The 7,936-nt window shown below is 38.9% G+C and overlaps 1 protein-coding gene across 1 annotated transcript in view; it reads right to left on the bottom strand.

Moving 5' to 3' along the window:
• Window positions 1–201: 201 nt before the first annotated feature.
• Window positions 202–7,936, bottom strand: part of EPHA4 (EPH receptor A4) — a 169,212-nt gene continuing 161,477 nt past the window's right edge. Inside the window, exon 18 of the mRNA XM_036754831.1 lies at window positions 202–2,991. The gene's annotated coding sequence lies outside the window, so the exon portion shown is untranslated. The remainder of the gene's footprint in view (window positions 2,992–7,936) is intronic.

The following is a 7,936-nucleotide window of genomic DNA, read 5'->3' as shown; positions in this document are numbered from 1 at the left end:
AACTGAGGTCCATTCGCTATTTCCTTGTTTCTGAGGGTGGAGCTGAGGTGGATATGCATGCTCGTGTTATGTTAAGTTGGGGCTACTTCGAGCTTTTATACTTGAATCATGAGCCCATGACAAATGCAACACTATAGATTCAGAGGAAAAAATATTCACAGAAATATCTTAGTGCAAAAAAGCTGAAAAGAAGCAACTCTATTCCTTGTTGGTACAGCAACTACTTTATTATTTTCAAATGCAAACTTTTGCATTAAGTTTGCTATTCTACAATTTTACAAACTAGGTATAAAAGACCATAAATAAATGACATAAGTTATGTGTACCTAAAGTCCAAATAGGAAAACAAATGACAAATTAAAACAAAATAGAAAATCTATGTCTAACTCAGAGATCACTCAAACTTATGGACATTTATGAACCAAGCAATGGTCTGTTAAAAAAATTTTTAGCAGGAACTAAATTATAATATGCCTTATACATTCTAATTTTAACCACAGTCCTTGCATATTCCAATATACTTGCAGTGATACAAAAAAATAAATGCACTCTTTAGTTTTTAGTGTCGATGTTTGTTCTTGGTAGGAGAATGTTAAATGAAAATATTGCTTTCAACAGTCTCATTTCCTGGTGAGAATTTTTTTTTGTCTTCAAACATATACATGGATATAAGTGTGTATGCATTAATACACATCTCCATCACAAAATGAATACAGCAAGAGATCTCAAAGTATATTTACCAGCAGTGTCAAGAGCACAACCTTCCCCTAGCCCGCCTCTCCCTTGACCCCCAACATACTGGAGTTTGCTTAGTAGAATGTCCCACTGATAACCTCTTCAATAACAAGGGGTCAGCAGACAAACACTGGCATCATTTAATTTGGTCTGGGGTAAGGTGAGAGATTAATTAAAGCTGCCTTGTTCATGATTTGATGTTAATTTGCTATCTGAGCATGCTGCATTTGTGTGACAGCTCTCAGATCACAATTGATTCAACTCAATTAAAAAGAAGACATTTATTAAGTGCCTACTATGTGCAAAGCACTGTGCTGGGTTCTAGGGAGATACAAAGTAGAGCAAAAACAGGGTTGCTTATCCTGTTCTCTGCTTCTAGCACAGTAGATCTCTTTGGCCAATTATCTACCCCTCTCATTTTAGAGATCAGGAAATAAACTTATATTTGAGAGAGAGTCTGCTCAGAGCATCCTATGGTTTATAGTTTATACTATTATTTTCCAAGTATCTATTTATAGGCACTTCCCTTTAAAAAAATTTAAGGGACTAAGGAGGGGTATCACACCGGAAAATTAATTTTGACTCTCTAGTATAGTTTCTAGAGTACAGTCCCCCACACCCTGTCTGACTACAATCAAGGTTGGTTGATGGTGGGTATAGGTTCAGCATTTTGCCTCTTGTTAGTGGTGGTTTCTATCCTGATACATGATGCTATAGCAATCTTTGCAACCATCATGCATGGCAGTCGCTTAACTGAACCCACAGAATGGCAGTACATTGGCTGGAGTTTGGTATACATTTCCCGTCTAAGAACGAGTAATATTTGTCAACACTCAATCTTCACATTCTAGACCTCGGATTCTAGATGCTGGTGCCATTGTGAGGGCCATAGGAGTTTATGGTAGATTATTTCTCTTTACAAAAGTAACTTTCCATGAAAATTTGGAACTTGGAAGTGCTCGAAGCTACTCAGCGTGGACCCAAGAGTGTACCCTCAAGCATCACTGGCATGTAGTTTTCTGTGATGATGGGAGACAAGCTATTAATTACAGGACACAACCTTCTTAGCATCTGACGCTGATGTCAGAGTGCAGCTCTGACTATATATGAGAATTGCATATATTTGTTCACATTTAACAAGTCCATTTATGCAGGAAAATAGGCTTATGATCTTTTACATTTCAGGTAACCAGATACCGATCTCACCCCCTTCCCTCTTTCAATAAGTGTGATTCTGAGAATGACTTGAATCAGAATTAGCAACATTGATGGCTGCTCGAACACCTGAACAGACTTTTTTTTCATCAATTGTTCCGTAACTAAGGTGAAAGTGCCTCCTTCTTAGGCTGCAGGATTATTGATTAAGGTTAGCGTGGCAGCTACAAAATACACTTAGAGATACAGGAAACTTAACACTTCTGTGTCTTCTTGCTAGTATGAAAGACATAGTCTACAGACCTACCATCTCATGTAGTTTGTCAGCTTGGATGTGGTGGAAAGCAAGCACCCTAGGAGGGGCTTTCCAAAACATCCATGGGCAGTTCTAAGCATGAGATAATACATGTACATACATGCCTGTACTCACACTCATTCACGTGCGCACGCACACACACACACACACTCATCCCTATGTACACACATCAAAAGAGTCAGCTCATTATTTAGTCTAGAAAAAAAATATATTTATATCACTGCAATGGCACATCTCGTGTAAAATGTAACTTCAGCAATGCATATACTAGGCAGCTCCCATGAACTGGCTTTGTTCTGCGTGGTGGCACCTGATTTGGCGTCCATGTTAAGACCTGTAGTGTTGGGTCACTTGCCATCATCCAGATGCAGCAGTGACATACAGGGAAGAACTATGGAAATATGTATAAATAAAATCATAACAAGGAGAAAAACAGGGACTCTGCAGAGCTAGCGCTTCAGAACAGTACATTCCTCAAAGTGACAGCTGGAGAGAATAGATGCTGAGCCTAGGTTTGATGGTGGTGTTGGTTGTGGTGATGGTGTCTTCTTCCAACGTAAAGAAGGAAATCTGAAAGTCACATGCTTTAGCTTTTTAGGGACCAATGCTCTTTTTTGTCCAGTGTCTCTGCCCCATCCCAAACTGCTGCGGCTGAAGCAGGAGGCCCGTGGAATTTGGAACGATTCAAGTTTAAGTTTGGCTTCTTGAATTTTTTTTTCCCCATGGTCAATGTGATCAACGGGAAGGGCTGTGAGGCCAAAAAAAAAAAAAAAAATCCACTTTCCCTACAAACAGAAGAGAAGACAGGAACATATTAGACAAATGTTTTGGCAAAGTTTAGAGATAGACACAACTAACTTTGAGCCTTCTCTACAAAAAGATCTAGACAGAAAATATGATGTGGCGAGTCAGGCAGCAACCTCTAACATGAAATGGAAAAAAGGTCTTCAGGTTCTCATCTTAGCTTAGTCATGCAATCTTACCGAACCTTTCTTTCTATCTTGGTTTTTTCTTCTAAACAGTAGGAATAAAAATACTTAACTATCTCAGAATCCAACTAGATGATCTCTAGGGTCTTTCCCAATTTTAAAACCCTACATTCCATAACTCTTTGTGGAGAAGTGTTAAGCATCTAATTGCAGAACATGAAATAATCACATTAGATTTTCCCACTGTAAACTTCTTGATGTCAGGGGCTATATCTTATCTAAACATTATCTGCCTAAGCATGCAGCAAAGTGTTTATATATGGCAGGTACTCAGTAAATTTTTGTTGAACAATTGAATAAATGAATGCTTCTAATACGGTATAAAATCCCAAAGTATCACAGTATCGAATTTAGTTGACACCACCAATTCCAAGTGAGAAGAATTTATTATATTATATGTGTGTGTGTATTGATTCCCCAATAGATCGAAAATTCCTTGAGGGCAGTGACTAATTTTTTTTACTGTGTTTACTTGCATCTATAACCCATACCTAGAATGTACTAGATGCTGATGAAATCATTTTTTTGACTAATGACAAAGTACCAACAAATAAAAGATAACATATTAGACAATAAGATGGCTCTTCAAATGAATTGTGTGACACATAGTAGGGAGAGAGAGAGAGAGAGTGAGAGAGAGAGAGAGAGAGAGAGACAGAGAGAGAGAGAGACAGAGAGACAGAGAGAGTCGAGTCAAGGATGGTACCTGACTGGGAGGATAATCATATCTTTGACAATAGTTGAGAAGTTAGGAAGAAGGGAGGGCTTGGGGGGAAAAGATAATATGTTCAAGACTTTGTTTAATTGAATTTAAAATATGCTTGCTTATACAAAAAGAGCAAGTCCCTTTCTGTACTACACTACGTTAATGAACTTGATTTCACCCCTGTCTGGCACGTCTCAATAAAACACTCTGAATCACCAGTGAAAGATAGATGAATGATACTACAACCACCTTGGATTTACATAGCACCTTTCTTCTCAGGGGCTCAGGGTGTTTCACATAAGAATATTTCCTATATCTTTACAACATCCCTGTGAGCTAGCTAACATATCATTACTAGGCTATCATTATCCTTAATTTTCAGGTAGAGAGACAGAGCTACCAAAAATGCTAAGTGACTTTCCCAGGGTCGCACTCAGTGGATGAGGGGGACTGCTGGATTCTCAGGCTTAGGCTGTGTTTTGTCCCCTCCCTCCCATTGCCCACATTTCTATTGTTGCTATATATTTACTATGATGCCTGTAGAATGTCAGTGGGAAAGGTAGGCTAAAATACCTTTCTATATCCTTAGCCAGTAGCACATAGACAATTTGCAAAGGCTTTTTTTGTTGTTGTTCCTCACATTAAAGTTGTTAGAATAAGAAGGCAGCATTTCAAACAAATTCACTATAAAAATAGCTTCAACCTTGACCTTCATTTGCATCACCTACAAATCCCTTCTTTATAGAACTACTTACTGCTCATGAGAAAATTTTCTAATGCCAGGTTTCACAAGTGTAGAAATTTTGAAGAACATTTTGGAATCATCAGAAGTTTCTTTGTATCCCCAGGTCTTAGAATAGTGCTTGGCACATAGTGCTTAATGAGTACTTGTTTACTTGACTTAAATATCATGCAGCATAGTGGATAGATCTGGAATCAGGAAGACCTGAGTTCAAATCTGGCCTCAGATATTTACTAGCTGTGTGATCTTGAGCAAGTCACTTAACTTCTGTATGCCTCACCTTCCTCACCTGTAAAATGGGGATAATAATAGTACTGACCTCCCAGGGTTGTTGGGAGGATCAAATCAGATATCAAAACACTTTGTGAACCTTTGGGTGTTTTATAAATGTTATTATCATTATTATTATTATTTTATTGAAAATAGCACTGGATCTAGATTCAAATCTCACCTACTAGCTGGGAGACCCTGGGCAAACCACTTAATCTCTTAACCTCTCTGGACTTCAACCAGAAAATGAAGATAAAACTCATTTCACAGGCTGCTGTGGATATCAGCTGACATACTCTATGGTATAAATGTCAACTTAGCTAAAGTCAAAACAACTCCAAATTCTCCTGAATCTTCTAATATAAATCCTGGTGGTTGATTTTTTTGCTTGTTTTTTTTTTCTTTTTTTCCCCTTAAAAGATAACACCATGTCTTTGGAACTTGTTCACAGAAGGAGAAAATAAAATTCTCTATAGGTTTCCTGAAGGGAGTAGAAGGTCTGGTGACTCTGAACAAGTGAAAAACCAATGTACATTTGTCATATCTGCCCATGAATATCTAGGCCTCCTAGGCTTCAGTTGAAGAGGCACTAAAACATGAATCATTGGAACAGCTTTTTTTCAAAACAAATCTAAAATTCCTTCTGAACAGAAAAGATTTTACTACCAGTATTGCAAATGAGATTTGCACCCAACTGCCATCATTCAACAGCATCAAATTTAACATCACATACACTAAAGAAGTGGCTTTCAGGTTAAAGCCTAGAGGGAAATGTTGTTAAAATCAGACTGCCATTGTTTAGAGGTGATAGAAATGGCGTACATAAAGAAGTTGGATTTTCCCAGTTCAAAAAAAAAAAATCCAGGGTTTTGCTTTGGGGAATGAATGGAGCTCTTAGCAGCCAACAACTTGAAGAGGAATTTTCAAAACTATAGCTGAGGCGTGTGGAATGGAGCCCTTCGATGGAAGCCTTCAGGAATGAAAAGGGAAGAAGAAGGGGAGTATGTTGGTACAATCTCCGTAATGGGGCAAGTCAAGACCAGTTGTCCCAGATCCCCTAGTTGGGGCTTTCAGAATCGTTCCCTGTCTGGTCTTGTTTATTGCTCTTAGCATTAGTACATATGACAGGAAAGGAGTATTTTAAAAAAAGAGGTCCTTGAAATGTTTCTCTGGCAGTTATTCAGTCAATAAACATTTATGAAGTGCCTAGTATGTGTGAGAGTCAGAGTCAATAAACATTTATTAAGCACCTACTATGTGTCAGGCACTGTGCTAAGTGCTAGGGATTCAAAGAAAAGCAAAAGACAGTCCCAGTCTCTGCTCTCAAGGAGTTCATGTTCCAAGACCTCCAGGTTAGATGGAAGGAAAGGGGAGGCTCCTGAGATGTCACTCCATCAAACCAGAGAGGGGTGAACTGTTCCTCCTCTCCTTACTTTGGTGTAGTTTGTAGGATCAGAAATGTAGGCTACTCCTCTCCATTTCTCTTCCCAATATCTTACTTTCATGGACTGTCTGGGTTCCCCAAACCATAGGATCTACAAAATCCAAGACTAGCCCTAACCAGAGCTCTACCTTATTGACACAGAGTACATATTTGCCCACATCCTATGGTGTGTTCACCATTGTAGAGTCCTTCCTGGAGGAATATGTTGGACCAACTCCCCCAAGATCTGAAAAATGAATGCATGCAGAGGTGCTGCTGCCTATGGAAGGGTCTCAACTCCTCCATGAGTCTGAGTAGCCCATCCTTATAAAGCCTGTTTGCTTTCCTGTATAAGTTCTCCATGAACTTAATGCACATAACCATGTGCATCTACTCATTGTCAATACTTCTCTTTCATATGGCACATAGTAGGTTCTTAATAGTAGGCAGATAGATGGTTCAGTGGATAAAGTACCAAGTCTTGAAGTTGGGAAGACTCATTTTCATGAGTTCAAATCTGGCCTTGGACACTTATTAGCTGTGTGATCCTGGGCAAGTCACTTAACCCTGTTTGCCTCAGTTTTCTTATCTGTCAAATGAACTAGAGAGAGAAGTGGCAAAGCACACCAGTATTTTTGCCAAGAAAACTCCAAATGGGGTCACAAAGAGTCTGATGACTAAAACAACTCAACAACAACAACAATGGCTCTTAATGACTAATTATTGACGGATTATAGTCTTCTAAAATTCACGTTTTTAATTTTACCCAGAAGAAAAATCATCCCACTCACAAAAGTATTCTAGATTTTCTAAGCATCTGGGTCTGTTTATTCAGATAGACCTAGAACAGTATCATTTCTTATTTCACTAAAGGCTACTCTGACTCCCTGAACTATTTGTCAAGAAATATCTCTCAAATTTTGTAATGATGCAAGAAAAGCAACTAATTGACCTCTGACCCAACAATCACACTATACCAAAGAGATCAATGACAGAGGAGTAGATAGGTCCTTAATATAACAAAATACTAACAAAAAAAAAGCAGATTAATAATAGTGATCATTTGTGTAGCATTGTTGTATTGGAGCCTCACAACAACTCTGAGTCTGATGCTATTATCCTCATTTTACAGTAAGGAAACTGAGACAAGTTAAGTGACTCTCCCAGGGACACACAGTAAATGTCAGAGGGAGGATTTGAACTCAGGTTTTCCCTACTCTAAGTCCAAAGATCTATCCACTACATCGCCCAGTGACCACAAAAATGGATACCTATTGATCTTCTAAACAGCCTTGTTGCCTAGACCAGAGACCCTGGTTAGAATGTTTAAATCCCACCATCATGTCTAAAACTTCCACCTCTGGGCTCCTCTGCTTTCCGAATTGGAAACTGTCGCACCTGACCTACTATCTCAGCCAGGTTTCAGCCTTGCTCTGCTTCATTTCCCCAGTCCTCAACAGTCTTTTCAACAGACCCATCAGCCACGTTGCTGCCATTTGCATGCCCCTTCCCTGTCTCCTATCTCCAGTTCTTGAACCATTATCAAATCATTTTTTCCATTGTTCCCAGAAAGGGCCTATCTTTGTTCTCTATCATGGCC

The sequence above is a fragment of the Trichosurus vulpecula genome, chromosome 4 (genome assembly GCF_011100635.1).
Source record: "Trichosurus vulpecula isolate mTriVul1 chromosome 4, mTriVul1.pri, whole genome shotgun sequence".
Lineage (NCBI taxonomy): Eukaryota > Metazoa > Chordata > Mammalia > Diprotodontia > Phalangeridae > Trichosurus > Trichosurus vulpecula.
This window is presented reverse-complemented; position numbering and strand designations above follow the sequence as displayed.